The sequence below is a fragment of the Mya arenaria genome, chromosome 4, assembly GCF_026914265.1.
Source record: "Mya arenaria isolate MELC-2E11 chromosome 4, ASM2691426v1".
Lineage (NCBI taxonomy): Eukaryota > Metazoa > Mollusca > Bivalvia > Myida > Myidae > Mya > Mya arenaria.
The window spans coordinates 68,015,947-68,033,033 of record NC_069125.1 but is presented as its reverse complement, the minus strand read 5'-3'; positions in this window follow the sequence as shown (position 1 = coordinate 68,033,033).

The following is a 17,087-nucleotide window of genomic DNA, read 5'->3' as shown; positions in this document are numbered from 1 at the left end:
TTATTACTGTAAGACACTTATCAGCATACATAAGTGTCAGTGTAAACACGACTTAGTTTACGGTAACATTGTATTTGAATAACGGTACTCTTTATGCTAGACGTGCAATGTATATATGAAAATCAACAGATTAATAAATTATTCGGAATAAGTTGACACACACTAACTGGATAGTATCGATGACAACCTTGCATATTTGTACGTACAAGCCTGATTTTGTATTCCATGGACTATGTTTCTGTTACAACATAAGTCAAAACTTGCAAACCATTATTGAAGTTATTTGCACTTAATGAGTATAGTAGTAACGTGTATTGCTAATCAAAATTAATGACATCATTTTAGAGTTGTGCATAAGTTATAGGGTTGATAGATATACAGTTAATTTATAACTCATTATCGACAAAGACAATTATATTCTATAAATATAGTTTTTAAATCTGTGATATGAATATATGAATAGAGTTAATCAATCTGTTCCACTATTCATGTACATGTGTATATATAAGTCATTGTATTACATTGATTTGATCACGGGTCATGTTGGCCTATTTCAAACATGTATTGTGTAATATATTTCTTTGAATAAACTTTCTTCTTCTTTACATAGAAAAATGATTTTGATAACATAAACATATTCAAAAAGAATGTGTAATGATAATATGTTTGTCCTGAAACATAATTGTCTGATGAAAACTTTTCTTTTCGCATGGGATAAAAATGGTTAAATTGAAAATCTTCTCGAAGTCAAAATGTCATTGAAATGTTTGCGCCAAAGCTGGTTGTCACGGTGCCAGGACTCTATATTAGGGTCAGTTTGTTGTGACCAAAACTAGGTCCAGACCAAAAAAACATGTGACCCCCCTTATATTTAGACAAGGGTTCCAACTCCAAAAATGCATCTTTTCCCCATTACTTTAATTAAGGCTATTTTTTAAGAACACATTAATAAAACTAATCATTTTAGTTGCCATTTAACATAGCCAACAAATGTCTCTTCCAAAAAACATTTACTTTAAAAACATTTGTTAAAGCATGTATCCACAATCGTCACACAACATGGGCAAAATAGTCCAGTTTTGGTATGTCCATCGAGAAGTCGCACCACCATTTTTCGACACTAAAACAGTACATAACTCTAGTATCCGGGTAAATTATCGATGCGAATCTTGAAAACTATATATTAAATATTAATCACACAATATCTGATGCACAAATATTGTCTTAATCCACCACACTCACGTAAAATCGTTTTCTTTTAATTTCAACACGATTTGAGATGCCTTTTTATGATAAATTATTTGCACCAGGCGATTTTATTGGCTGCTGCTGCTGGTTCCCATCTCTAATGAAATCTCTTGTTTTGATGACGCAATACTGAGTAAAATGGCAACACAATTCGAGTTAATACTTTATCATTTAGATACTACTTTAGATGATATAACAGACTTAAAATAGAGCTTCATTGGCAGACAGATTGTCAAAGCAAATGATAAGCAGGGAGTGTTGATCGGATTGGCAATAGGCGGATCTTTAAACACCCGCGAAAGTTGAAATTGCATAATGATTAATTCTAGTACTTAGTGATTGCCTATCTGTATTTTCACTGCCTGTAAATGTAGGTTGTATTCTGTTTAATTATGATAATCGTTTTTCCTGTGTTTGCAGACAAAAGTACAAAATTTGGCGGAAATGCTGGCTCTTTGTTGGTACAGTCTCATTTAAATGAACTTCCAGATTCTGAGTCCACAAATTTAGAATAGCATCGCCTTTTGAGAAGCTAACCAAACATACAAACCATGCTTGCAAAGTGACGTTTTCAGATCACGTTGTCCAATTACATACATCTCCTACTAATGGTAATATTGACATCTGCTGGGAGGTTACCAGTATAAAATTAAAAAAGCTATTGAATATCGTATATTGTATCTTTCATAATTGCGTTGCTTATTTAGGTTTTTATATTATTTAGTATTAAATGTGTTATACGTGTAATCCAAATAGCGAAGTGTTTTTCTTTGGAAATTCATCGGCCTCTATGTTAAAAACTAATAAACACATACTTTTGAATAAAACGATAATTTGAAACGGTTCTACTTTATTTATATATTGCATGTTATATCCAAGGAATGTTACTTGTTGATAGATGTTGCAAGAAATAAATTTCTGTTCTACAAAGTATATTAAAGCGTATCAGTGAAAAGGATGTACTAAGATAAAAACCTCTAGAGACGTCGTTATTGTTTGCACAAGGCAGTCCTCAGGGGTCCAACATAAATTATTTTTGCGGCAACTTCAATGAGGGACATGTTCGATGCGGAACATGGGTCGTGCACGCGACACGTCGTCTTGGTATGTCAAACACATCTGGCAAACCATTTTAAAAATTGTCCATGCATAAAAAGTTACAAACTGGACACAATAAATTGAGCTGGACGCACGGAGGGACGGACGATACGATTTTTATATGCACATCTTCGGTGACAAAAAGCAGGATATTGATATAAGATTACGACCTCGTCAATCATTGCTGATACGCGGGATAAACTCATTTAGCGTCGTATTAGCCAAGAGCTTTCTAAACCCACACACTAATCGTGTCGTTTTTATTAGGGAAACAGAATGCTTAGCATATCAGGAGGCTTCGTAAGAATTCAGTACATGGGAAATTGATTTAAGCTTGAAGAAGAATGATGTTTACTGTTTAGTGTCTCCAAGGCGCTTGTGAAATTTAGTTTTTATGCTTCTCCTGCGTTTTTCTACTTGAAATCTTCATCTGAAGTTTGATTTTAACATGATACTGGCTAAGGTCACAAATCCGAACACTTTTTGAGGTTTTTCACAATTATCTTGGAGAGTTTTTGTTGTAGTAAGTTAAAACTGCGTATGAAACATCTTTGGTTAATGTGAAAAAATCTGTCAAAGTACAGATTCACGATCTCATCAATTTTATGTCGAAAATCGTTCATTTTATGGACAGTAAATCACCCTTAAATTTATGCTATGGAGGGCACAAACACCGAACACTTGCAAAGCGAATACATGGTCATATAATTATAATTTTAAGTATGCTATATTAAATAAACACTTAGCTGTAAAGATATTTATTGTTGCCAATGTTTTTCAAAACATGCAATTCAAATGTAAAGCGTTATTTCTATTTATAAATATCTTGAATGTGGATCAACATAACTGCAAAACCTAAAGATGCGCGTGCGCCCTCTGACGTCATTCCCCCATGTTCTACATTTTGATCCTTAAGCGTAAACACTTTGAATGGCATTTTTTAGAAAAATACTTAACAAAACAAGATGAAACTTCGCAAGTGTGACCAAGGCAAGCCTCTGTATTGATCTAGATCATTGAATAATCGATCGCGATAAACAAACGCATGTTTTAGCCGGTGTTCGGGATTTGTGTCCTGTTCGGAAATGTACCTTCAACCAGTAACGCTTAGTTCGATGTTATTTATGTATAAAGTTACTTTTTTCGTTTATATCAATTTTCTTTCCTATACGAGCTTTTTCGTTTTATTTTAAAGCATTTCTTTTCTACACAACTTTCATTTTCCCCATTTTTGTTTTTACATGTTTTGTAGACAACAAGCCTCAAACATAATGTATGGCTTTGAAAAGTTGAATGGTTATATTATCATTGCATAAAAACCGACCCGATAACGGCGTGCCTTATACATGCTGCTTTAATAGGTCAGTTGGTCACGTGATGTCTTTGTCCAGTCAGTCGGTTATTTAACAATTTGGCTACCATAAATAAAAGATATGTTAGTAAGTTTTTCCTGTAAACAGTATAACTTCAGTAAAATGATACATAACAATAACATCAGATAGTGTGAACCAACCAACGGTCCTTTTTCACTTTTACATTGCATTAAAGTGACACTCTTATTCAAAACCATTATTAGGTCGATGATATCATTTTACGCAGTTATATACAAAATGTCAGCGTACGAGGATATATTTTGTTTCGAATACTGATATTTAAATGCATTTATTAGATATGTAATTTAACGTATGTAACGATGTAAAATTAATTCACCATGCTATTTCGTCTACATGAGCTCATTTAAAAAACAGGGTTCGTTGGTTGATTCACAGGCCTGTGCAGGGTCATAGCCGGGAAACAGAAAATGGCGACTCGAAATACGTGTATCTGTAAATGGACTATATTCTGCTGATGTTTGTCACATATGATGTGTTTAGAACATGCAAGGTATGTAACATATTTTATGACGATCCATCTAACATTAATTTTGGCAATTTTGGCCTTAATTTGATTTAATCTTTCGCTTTGTAATATAGAATTTCCCCATCAACATCACTAACATATAATGTTCTATTTGATACACTGATTGATACTGTCTGGCTGCATTAACGTTTTCTTGTAAGACATGCAGCATTGTATACTTATATCGTATATGTGCTTTTTAAAATTTCACTCGTATAGAACGTCTGAAAAGAAAAAAAACACAGACAATATTCTCCAATTGACTCCATTTACAACTCATTGGCACCATTACGGAAGACGAGTTGGCGATTGTTCAAGCATAGCAAACTGAATGGTGGCTCCAATGATTTTCCGCCATAATATATTCAGAGAAAGTATGTCTCTAAATATTGGATTTACGTGTTGCTACATTCCCTGGGGACATGCATGGATGGCAAACGTTTCAAATACCACCAGTCTACATTTAATGATATATTGCACTCAATCCGTTATGGTTCAGTGTCATCACTTTTGATTATTGCCTTACCCTGGAGTTTCTTCTGACGTTTCTACATAAATATGACTACATAATAGCAGATCCAATTTTAACTTTTATTTTTGTTAAAAAGATGTCAGATGTAGGTACACACGAGCGCAGTTATTTGAAGCTTGGTCAGTCGAGCTATTTGTGTCTGGCGAATAAGTCCCCAGGTTGATCTCTTGGCCTGAGAATTTAAAAAAAACAGGGTTCTTGTACACTGTGATGTATAAAACAAAGATTTAATCAACTGTAATTCGTGTAGCTTTCCATAATGTTTTTTTTAAATATCTTTAGAATAGTATATACGTTTTACAGAATATATTTATTAAATTATTAAAAAAGACGCTTTGTTTGCAAACATGAGCTACTAACGATTATTTTTGTTTTGTATGCACATTGTTCTTAAATTGTCAGGTCAAGAGATCTTAAAGTCCCAATCGCTCAAAATAAATAGCTGGCTTTTAGGAAAGACTTATAGAAGAAACTAAACTTAATTGTTTCGGAAGATCATTTTGATATTTGGATCATTCACTTTATTAGGGCTCTACATGTATAAATCGCTGTGTTACTGCTGTTTAGCAAGAACAACGAAATATATATTCATGTATAAATCAGTCAGTATTAAAAAACAAGCTGCCAATCATAAATTTAATTTACAATAAAAAAGCGAAATGATGGAATGTATTTTACAGAAGTGGAATAATTAATACTTAGAAGAGAACCTTTATCACCATGACGACTTAAAATAAATAATAATGAAGAAATACAACAGAAACAATATGCCCATGGAAGGCAAAGGGATATAACAATACTATCGTGGTTTGATATAACCCTATTTCTAATGACTTGGACCGAATATAAATAAAGGAGCATTAAGGGACACACAACGTTATCACTAATGGGCCGAACAATTCTGCACAATAATTGTACCTCTACATTTAGGTATGTATAGAGCGAATAAATATTGCTATAAAAACTAATGGCCATTCTGACTAAGTCTTTCTGATGACATAGCCCATAACAGAACGGCATCATCGGTAATGGTAAAAACGTGCATCCTGATTAAATGCGGAAGCCAGACGCCGGTCTTTAATTCCTCCTACATGTGGGTAACGTATAAGGTCAGACACTTCAGTCGTATATGATTTCTTCATGCCATCTATTCAATCCTTGTGCAAATTTGCAGATTAAACAAATCTAAGCATTTTTTTGCATGTATATATAATGTATATATGGTGCTTACGCTTATGTTTCCGGCAATGGGATCGAAGGACAAACTCTGATGTAATCATTATAAAAAAATTACGAACTAATTAGCCACCTAGTCAGCTTCACTACACTAAATTCAATTGGCAGCTGTGCCCGGCTTCTGCCGATTTAAGGTTTAGTATAACGAAAACAAACACTTACTTTTCCTTATTTGAAATGTGTTTGTTAAGTGGCGCTTATATTTGCATTAAAGAGAATAAAAGACGCTCAGTTATTCTTTGGTGTTTACATCTTGGTGTAGACCAATGATAATCAAGGATTTCTCAAACTTTGTGTTTTCTAATTTTACGCAGATCGATTCTGACCAGAAACTACGTTCATGGAATACACTACGACGAATTTCTAACTGGACACTTAGTTTTTATCATATTTTAGGAAAAGTATTCGGAGAAAAATACAAATAACCAAATATAAGGTTAATACAATTTATTCCTTATACATAAAAAATCTTCATTGAAATATGATCACGGGAACAAACTTAACAGAGAGGGTTAACATTGACACCTTTAAAACAAAAACTGCAAGATCAAATCACGTCGTATTTGATTTTGTTTTAATACTTTGCATTTCTACCTGCTGCGGCAATTACAGCGAGGCACCTTGTCCTCATTGATATAATGTATTTGTGAATATACGGTTGTGGAATGGCTGCCCAAATTTGATGAATAACACGCGTGAGATTTGGTTGCAGCGGCTGGGCACGCTCCTTGCACCTCAAAAAGGTCCCACACGTGCTCGATCGGATTTAAATCCGGACTTTTTGCAGGCCATTGGAGTGTCCGCACGTTGTTTGCTACAAGCATAACTTGTGTGCTTCTAGCCGCGTGAGATAGTGCGTTACCTGTACCAACATCATACCGCGATTGGCACGGATATGAAGTAGAAGAACCGGCCGAATGACGTCGTTTTGATACCACATCGCGTTCATGTATCCTTGAATGGGTACAATTGGAATTTTCAATCCAATCAGTTGCAACCCGTGGAATTGTTTACGACTGTTTTTACGTAAATAAGAATCACGTACAGATTGATATAAAAAACATGTTTCTGTCAATATTTTGCACTTAATAACAAATAATAACACATATTGCAACTATTATAACAACGCGTGATATACCTGTCTGATGGGGGTGAGGGCACGAATCATTCCGACGGCATGCGCGCGTTCTGCAATGCTCGTTCTCGCCATATTTAATGTTTTTCATAAAAGACAATCCACGAATAATTAATTCCCATCATATTCGACAACTTCCATGCCGTGCACGAGAAACGTGAGCACATAGGCTATTTTCGCACCTACCGTTCCGCATGGATGACTTTGTACATGAATACGTGTTTTTTTTAGTAAATCGATAGATTGGTGTGTTCAATACAAAAATAACCAAACATTAGATTTATTGATTAAAATGACGAATAGCATCATAATTTACATGGTGGCCAATTAGAAATTCGTCGAAGTAAATATTTCAGTCAATCTATTTTTCTACCAAGACGTACTTCTTAAATTAGTGCCAGAAATAAAAGGTAGCATATACTTGGTGTTTGAATTTTAAATGGGACATGACAATCCAGGATTTTTCGAATTTCTGTTCATTGACTTTAGGCTGATTGATTCTGGCAAATGCACCACCAAACACCAAATAAGTAAGAGTCAAATTTTTAACGATCAATTAAAGCGGGCTGCCTTGGCCAAGCGATATTTTGGCGTTTTGTAACTAGGGATTTAACTGAATGTGCAGCCATTAACAAAGTATGTTCTAAAGGCGAATATGTATTTATATGTACACAAATCATATTCACTGTTTTTGTTTAGATCATAAATGTCAAATGAGTTAAACGTAATAAGGCTTTGAAATTCATTTGTTTTTGACATCGAACAATAGTGTGCCCAGTTAAGTGTTCCAGTGAACTCGTGTTTCAATGACCGTTCCAAGACGACCAATCACATCATTTATTGAAGCTTGTGTGGACTGTTTGTTGTTTTTGTATTTGTGTGTGTGGTATTAAAACGCTTGTGTCTCTAGTTCACTGTTGTTCAGGTCCTGGCCTTGTGCCTTTAAACATGGTTCATTTTGAATATTCGACTTCTAGGCTTGCCCCTGTTGTTTCATTGTAATAATAATGATTCTTTGAAATATCTCTAAAGCCTGTGATATGGGACGATGACATTGTTGCTCTTAATATTATTACTTATGAACCAATCTCCTACGCAGTGATCTCCCCTGACAAGCAGAATGATCTTTGTCACCATGAGCGATAATATTAACTTTTTTCATATTTTTTTTTTCATTTCTCTTTATGAGATAGTTTTAATCAAATGTCCAATGATCATTCAAGGGGCAGTGAGGTAAAAAAGTTAGATGATTTACATAAAATGTACTGATACGATATATGGTCACGTGATTTGCATGGTGGCAGTGATAACTGCACTTCAAGGGAAGTAATACTGCTTTGTGTTGGTATTCTGTTTTCTAAGAAACATTAAGACATGCTCCATGATTCCGAAGGACCAGAAAAAGGTAGCATTAAATAATACGAAATACAGGGCGACTTTATTGACGACGCGAAGTCAGTTTGGAATAGGTTTCAATGATGTACCATGGAGGGTCACGTGATCAAAATGGACCAGCCAACATTATCATTGTAAAATAAAACAATAAAATATGTTTGAAAAAAAAACAACAACCTTTATGAACAAACAATTATATAAACTGATTAAAGAAAAAAGAAACATCAAGTTACAAAAACAAACATGTCTTATATCGTTATTTCAAACCTTTGTATATATATATATATATATATATATATATATATATATATATATATATATATATATATATATATATATATAATTGGTATTTAATAACTTGTCACCAAACTCGTAGGCTTCGGGTTTGTTATAGCTTGGTCTACGAACCGTAGGACCCGCTTCATCAAAGCTCAGAAAAAAGTTTCGGAGGACAATTTGCTTATATAAAATTATCTGATTTTTGATAAACGCGTTAACTTGAAAATTCAATGACAATTCATTACATATATCAGTATCAATACTATGATGTAGGAACTGTACGTAACCCAACTACGCAATAATCATGTCCGTATCATTGCCTTGTTACCTCCCTTTCCTTCAATTAATATAATTTAGCTTGCAATAGAAATATTTTGTGTAAATAACACTGTGAGTATGATTATTTTGTTTAAAACATTTTTAAACGCATTCATTTTTAGGTAAAATATGGAATTTATTAGTACATAAAGCAATATGGTATTCTGAGCATAAAGAAAGTCACGTGAGATGGAAATTTCGAAGGTACGTTTTGCGCGCTAATTGTAGACTATACTTTCGGTTTTAAGGCATGTTAGTTATAACCACGAGGCATTTTTTATCAAACATTTAAAAAAAAAATGTCAAAAAAGTTAAGAGAAGTCATTTGGATATACATACATTTCGATAAGTTTATATTACTAGAAGATACTGGTACTGGGACTTTAAACATAAAGGATATTTGTGGTTTAATGATGAATATTACTATTATTTCTTTGCTAAAGCAGTAAAAACATCTGGAAGTTCTAATATGATTTTTGAAATATATCATGTTTTCTTATTAATTGATTTTTTTTAAATTTACTTAAGATGCTTCTTTTAAACGGGCCCTGTCCTACTTCTATCATGTCTCTGAATACAGTAGATCTACAGTTTGTTAATTCAGACAATTATATTCTTGCTTATTGTCGCGTGTACAATCATGTGAACTTTATGTTAAATATCAAAATAGCTCATCTTTGATAATAAATACCATGCACATGTATACCAAAAATAGATTTTGAGTGATAAACCTTTAACAACTTAGGAAATAATGCATTTATAGATTTTGTTTTACTGATACCAATATTGTAACCGTGTATTTAATACTGAAAATGCAATTTTTATATATGATTGGTGAGAGCTAAAAGATTTACAATGATTAACTATCGTCTCATAAAGTAGAAATACCTCATTTTCTGCAACTTCCTTTCAAATTAAACCCGGTATCCTTCATACATCCATTGTATTCGACATTTATTCTTAATCTTACTTGTGAGCAAGAGTGCATCTTCAATTCATTTTCTTTGGTTAAGTGTTTTACTGGTCACATGATATAATAATTTAATACTTTATTTTCATTAATTTGATATAATACAAATAGTTTTGTGTTAAAAAGTTTGTTTTTCTTAATTTGACCATGAACATTTAAGGAAATCGACTCAAGTTAAGAAATGACTTAAGATGTTTTATTAATACCTGGTCAGTTTTTATAGAATAGCCTTATAAAATGAAAGAGTATAGTATGTTCCTTATTTAACAAAAGCTTGTCTCACTTTTTTAACTCATAATTAAAAACATAAAATAGTAAATTTAAAATTGTTAGTATTACAACACCTGGGATTTTTATGCCCAAAAACTTGACATATAGATATCTGATCGTCTGTAAGTCCATCCGGCTGTCCCCACTGTCTCCGCTTAGGCACAGTGTTCTTAAGGTTTGTAGGCAGCTGGGTCATGACCACCAGATAAAACCTTTTGATTTTTGGTCAGTTGGTCAAGGTCAATGTCGTCGTGAAGATAAGATTACCTAAAACTGAAATTCGGTTTTCGATCAATACATGAAGAACACTATGGCCAAAAGGACCTCAAACTTCGTAGGCAGGCTGGTCATAACAAGCAGATGAACACTATTGCTTTAGAGGTCAGTAGGTCAAAGGTCAAGGTCGTTGTGACCATAAGCTGGAAATACGCAGTTTCCTGTCAATAATGAATACACTTAATCCAAAAGACCACGATATGGTAGTGGTCCCTTTAACATGTCCAGCACCCTAACTATCTTGACATCAGTTGGCAATAGTCAAGGTCGCGGTGACCTTGAGCCGAAAGTCCGAATTCGTTCAATATAATGCGTTTTAGTCATGTTTCAAAAACATTCGCGGCGTCTTTAATGCTTTGCATCAAAATTAGTCTTCTATAGTCTTGTTTTAAGTTTTAGTGGTGTATGTAATCCCCTGGAACTGCTTTGTGTCTACCGTGAACTTATTCCTAAGACATACTCGCACATAAGAAAATAATCCAAATAATTTGACATATTCCAGGGCGTTAGTCTTTGATTATATTCGGAGGCAAGACACAGACGTCTTGAATTTCCCTGAATTCTTAGAAGCTGATAAGGTTAGGCCATTATTGGCATTTGTTAAAACATACGACATGAATTCAACTGTAATTTTGACATATTCTAGTCTGGTTCGTTTAAGGGCCTTCCACAGTGCAAAAGGCGCTGGGGAAGGCCAAATGTTTAAATGTTTCAGAATTTGAGCAAATTTACAAACCGTTTTTATTTGCAGGAGACAGCTTAGTATGATACTAGAAAATTATGATACGTGTGATATATGGCGCATTAAAAAAAGACAAACGGAGATACACATCACAGCGAACCTACATTTTTTGCAATATAAACCCCGGTTTTAAATCTGATCACTCACTAGTAAGCATACAACTTAACTTAAATGAAAATACTCGAGGTCCAGGATATTTTAAATTAAATAATTCTATCCTTGCAGATAACAACTTTCAAAATCAAATCAAGGCATGTATCACAGAGATTTTAGAATTGAATAGAGAATCGAACCCGAATACCGTATGGTAAATAATTAAAGGCCGCATACATGATGAATATAAAGTACTCAAGCAATGAAATGAAAACAATAATGGAGCATAAAAAATAAATGAAAAAAAGATAACTAAAATTGAACAAGAACTTCTGGAATCGAACAAAGACGGGACAAGAAAAACAAAACTCTAAAAAAAAAATGAAGAAAAAAAAAACGTATACTACTTCAGTCTAAAGCAGAATGGATCGAAGGTGCTGAACCCCCCCCCCCCCCACACACACACACACACCACCCCCCTACACACAAAATAGTTCCCTAACTTAGAAAAAAATCGTGCAGAGCATAAAACAATCACACAATTAAATATCGATGAAACATTGAAACTGAAAAACGTAAAATATTAGGGTATGGCGTATTTTAAATCATTATACAGGCAAGACGAAAATATAGAAGAATTAATAAATTCACGATTTCTGACAAACATAGCAAATGCTATTAATAAAGAAAACATGCATCCCGAATATTTACCGGAAAATCGAATGCTATAATGCTCTTAAAGATATGAAACATGTTAAAGGCAGGTTTGATTGCAGAATTTTACAAAATGTTTTTGAATGAAATAAAAACATATTTAAAAGACTCGCTCATTTTTTTCATTAACTAACGACAGTCTTACTCAGCTACAAATACAAAGCGTCATAACACGTCTTCCAAGTAATATCAATAACTGGAGACCTATTTCCTTACTTAACATTGATTATAAAACATCTTCAAAAGTAGTGATGAAACGTTTATCGAGTACAATCGTTAAATCGTCGCTGACAATATGTCGGCGACAATCGATAGTGGTTGTCCAAAATCGATGTCGCTAATGTTACTTCCGGTAACTACGTATTTTTTGTTATGCGGTAAAAGTAGAGTAAATGTCATTTCTTTCCCCCGGTTAACTCTCGTAGAAATCATTTTAACAGGTGATGTCAATCTCTTACACAAATGCGGTAAATGTAAACACGTTTGCTTAAAAACTTACAAACTCTCCCAAAATTGCAAATTGTGTTAAATTGTTTATATATTTCATAAAACCTCAATAACCTATCTCTATGATTGAATGGGTCTGGTCTTACCTGCAAAAACCGGGGATCCCGGCTCGATGCATTCTGTTTTTGAAACCTTTTTGGTATCGTTTGTTATTAACAAATATACTTTTTTTGTGAAAGTTTAATGAAATTAAGATATTTTAATGAAATTTTACAGACGATTGAATGTTAAGCTGGTTAACATATATTTAACATGCTTTTACATGGATATAATGCTAAGATAACTTAGTTGATGCGGTGTGCATCAATTTGCAATTGATGTGCAATTATTAAGTATGTGATTTGTTGTTGTGTTGTTTTCGTTAAGTTATTAAAGACAGAAAAAAGGTTATTGATATTTACTTACTGTTGCAAAACGCATGACTATAGTATCACACGTACTGATTCCAGGTTAAACCATTTGAATGATCATGATTATACTATGTATAAAGAATGTATTCCCAAATGATATTATGAACTTTCGATTATTGTCCGATATAGTAAATCGAAATACTTGGTCCGATTCTATTCGATTCTCGATAGCAAATGGAGTCCGATTTTCAAGCACGATTCAAAAGCAATTGCTATTAACCCCCTGTAAAATGGTACTGAGCAAACAGGATTTATTTAAGGCTAATATATTGGGGAAAATGTTCGTACTTTACAAGAAACTTTGAATTTTGTTAATGAAAACGATTTAAACGGCCTATTTTTTCAGACTTTACCATAGCCTTCGACAGCTTAGATCACACATTTACGTTTGAATGCCTTCAAAAATGTCTGCAAAGGATTGTGTACAAAAAACGGCTATCTATCTGACCTTTTCAACATTAAAAAGGTGTACGCCAAGGATGCCCCATATCTCCATATTTATTCTTTATTTGTATAAAAGCGCTTGTTGTCGATATCAATACAAGCAAACCCAGTTTCCTTATGGACGGAACAAAAAATCTTTCGAGGAACTTATGATTAGTCTAAAAGATTTTTAGGAAAGTTTCAGGGTCAAAATTAAATAAAGCTGAGTGTGCAGTTTTACGGTTAGGTTCACTTAAATTCACTGACATACCGTTTTGTAGAAAATATAACTGGCAAATCACCCAAATCTCTGCGCTAGGCATACCATTTACCAACGGCACATTTAAAAAGGAAAAAGGAAATTTGACTGATAAGATTTCAGAATTTGAGGGCATGTCTTGACAAATAGAAAAATTGGAATATTTCTTTACTTGGCAAAATCACTGCAATAAAAAGTTCCCGAAACTTCCGTCCCCACTTACTCTATTGGAAACAACATCGGAGCCATGTTTAAAAATGATGCAAAACAAAATGTTCACATTCTTATGGAATTAAAAACCCGATAATAAAATCAAGAAATCAAATAATTCAAGAATATGAAAATGGTGGTCTAAAAATGCTCAACATACCTCTTTTTGTAAAAGCAATTAAAGCAAGTTTGGTAAAAATAATACTACATGTATTAAATAAACAATCAAAATGGGTCAAACTATATCAGAAATTGATCAAACAATTTTGAGAAGATATAATGTTTAAAAGCTGTTTGATCCGAAAACCATTCAAAATCCTCAATGAAAATCTGTTTTTCTTCTCGAGGTTATACAGTCATGGGCATCATTTACTTATAAGACGGATACTGCGATAGTAGCAAAAGAAATAATATGGAAAACCCGCGCAATAAAACTAGCTATTAATAAAACATTTTTTACAAAGAATGGCATGAAAGGGGTGTAAAATATGTCGAACATTTGTATGACTACAATTTTTTTATGACTTTCACGACTTATCGAGACTATACTGTCTTGGTACACATGATTTTTAAAAAAGATATCACGCTTTAATCATTAGAATTCCTGATGACTCGAAAAATGAAGGTGTATCATATAACACACAAACTCACTTTATAGATAAAATTGAGGAAAACACAAACATTAGTAAAACAGTTTACAGCATTTTATTATACAACTTAAACCTGAAAATAGATCTCGAGCAGACAATTGGAAATCTCAATTTGAACTAACTTCTATACAATGGAAAAATGTGTCACACAGTAGCTCACACTAACAATATATACGAATCTTCTTGAATTCTAATACAAATACATTATAAATCTCCTTCCAAATAATGACAAGCTATACACATACAATATTGTTTCATCCAGGTCATGTGATTTTTGTCTAATGAACATCGACTCAAACATCCATATGTTTTGGAAAAGAAAACAATCATACAAAAGTATAACCTTTTGTGACTTCATGCCAGACAAAGAAAAATGTGCTTATCAAATAAATATATCATGATACTTTTAGGAAAATATTTCATCTTTAAATCAAAATTGTGAAAGAAAGAAACCAAGCTGTGCCATGTTTGCCCGATATCTTTGTAAACGACTAAAAATAGAGAAAACAAGTTCAACTATGAAGAATAAAATCAACGCCTATAAGAGGCGATGGCAACAATAAGAAAACTTATTATCTTAGTAAAACAGCTCTAGTATATATTAGTATGTTTAGTGACTGGTATATTTAAATCAAATATCCACAAAGTACTGTATTTTATAAGATCTATTCTTTTTAAGTTAATAGTTTTTCCATTATTAATTTTATGTTAGGAACATAATTCCAAAACAACAAATACACACCATCTCACCCATTTTTTTTTCTAACATGTTTTTATTATTGTAGATAAAAATAAGTCCATAATAGTAATCGGGTTTGACAAAGAAAAGGGTAGGTCAATATGAACTTGTTAACATTGATAAAATTTCATATAATGCTTTATTTTACATGATATACAAACATACGTCATGTATAATTGTTTGTATGAATGTACATTTGGGCAATAAAAACAGAAACCAGTAATATTTTGGCTCAAAAAGTGCATGTTGTTGGAAAATACAATATCGACAATATAATTATGTATTTGTGTCAAAATATTCCAGACTACTCAATCAACAATGCAGTGTGGTTTCTTGATGATACATCTTAAAATAAAAATTATTCAATAAAATAGTGAAAAAATATATTAATTCATTTCCTGGTTACGTAACAAAGATTTATTTCTTAAGATTAGAGCAATCGCCTCAAAGCTATACCACCCTATTGATTGGATAGTATTTAATAATAAGTTTGATTAAAAAAATAGAGAAATAATTCTTCAAAGAAATGCAAATATTGTTTGGGACAAAATCTGATAAAATTTTCTTTAAAATATGCCCATCTCCTTATTACACTTACATATTTTGCAAAGGGTGTACTTGTTCTACTTGCTATATTTGAACCTAAGAACTCAATAAAAAATGAAATTTTGAAACAGTTTGTGCTTTCCTGGAAATCAACATTATAGAGTGATTCGATACTGAGATAAAAATTACACGGTTTAGTAATTTTGAGGAATGCCAAGGTGTACTTTAACTGAACCGAAACATATGGTCTTAAGAAATATATTACAACACGATCTGGACAGTAACTATTACATAATTGAAAAGTATTCGTTAAGTGGCACTTATATTTGCATTAAGAAGAATAAGTGGTAAACATTATATTTCGTCTAATGAGAAGGCAGTATCCAAAGAAAATGCAGTATTTCTCAAGTTGTTCAATACATGTTTACAGTAATTCAATAGTCAGTTGATATTGAATGTAATCATGTCAAGCGGTAGATATAAACAGTGGCTAGCCCAGTTAGAAGGTAGTTTATGATTCATAGTATAAAAGATTGTTAGGAAGAACTTCCACAAAATAAATGATTATGCGACTGAAACGCATCAAACCATTTATTTTTATATGTACATACTAAAAATCTTTAACAATTACTTAAGATGACATTGAAAACTCACTTATGCTAAAGAAGATAAAGTAATAACTTACCTTCGACAGTTACATGTCAAGATAATATTCATTTTATGCTGAAATGCTTGTTTTAACCACTAAAACGGATATCTACTTAAAACATGTACATTCAAAAAAGCTGATAGTGCATCTGTAACAACACGTGCAAATGCATCGCCCATTAGAGACCAGGAAATCATCCACAATTCAGTAAACACGTATGTTTCCGGACTTGTTTTTCAGTCACTCATTTTAATTATTTAAGATGTACATGCACCTCGCTGGTTTATTTCAGAGAAAATACAAAATTAATTAGCTGCAATTTGGTATATAAAGAGCTCGCCTATATTAGAATCATTTTTATGAGCGTAAAATTAATGGTTGCTGTGGAAAGACAGCTATACTACATACATAACAATACAATAACTTCAACTTCAATGATGTTGCCTTGCCAACTCCAATAGACATTTATTGCATTTAGGAAAAATGCAT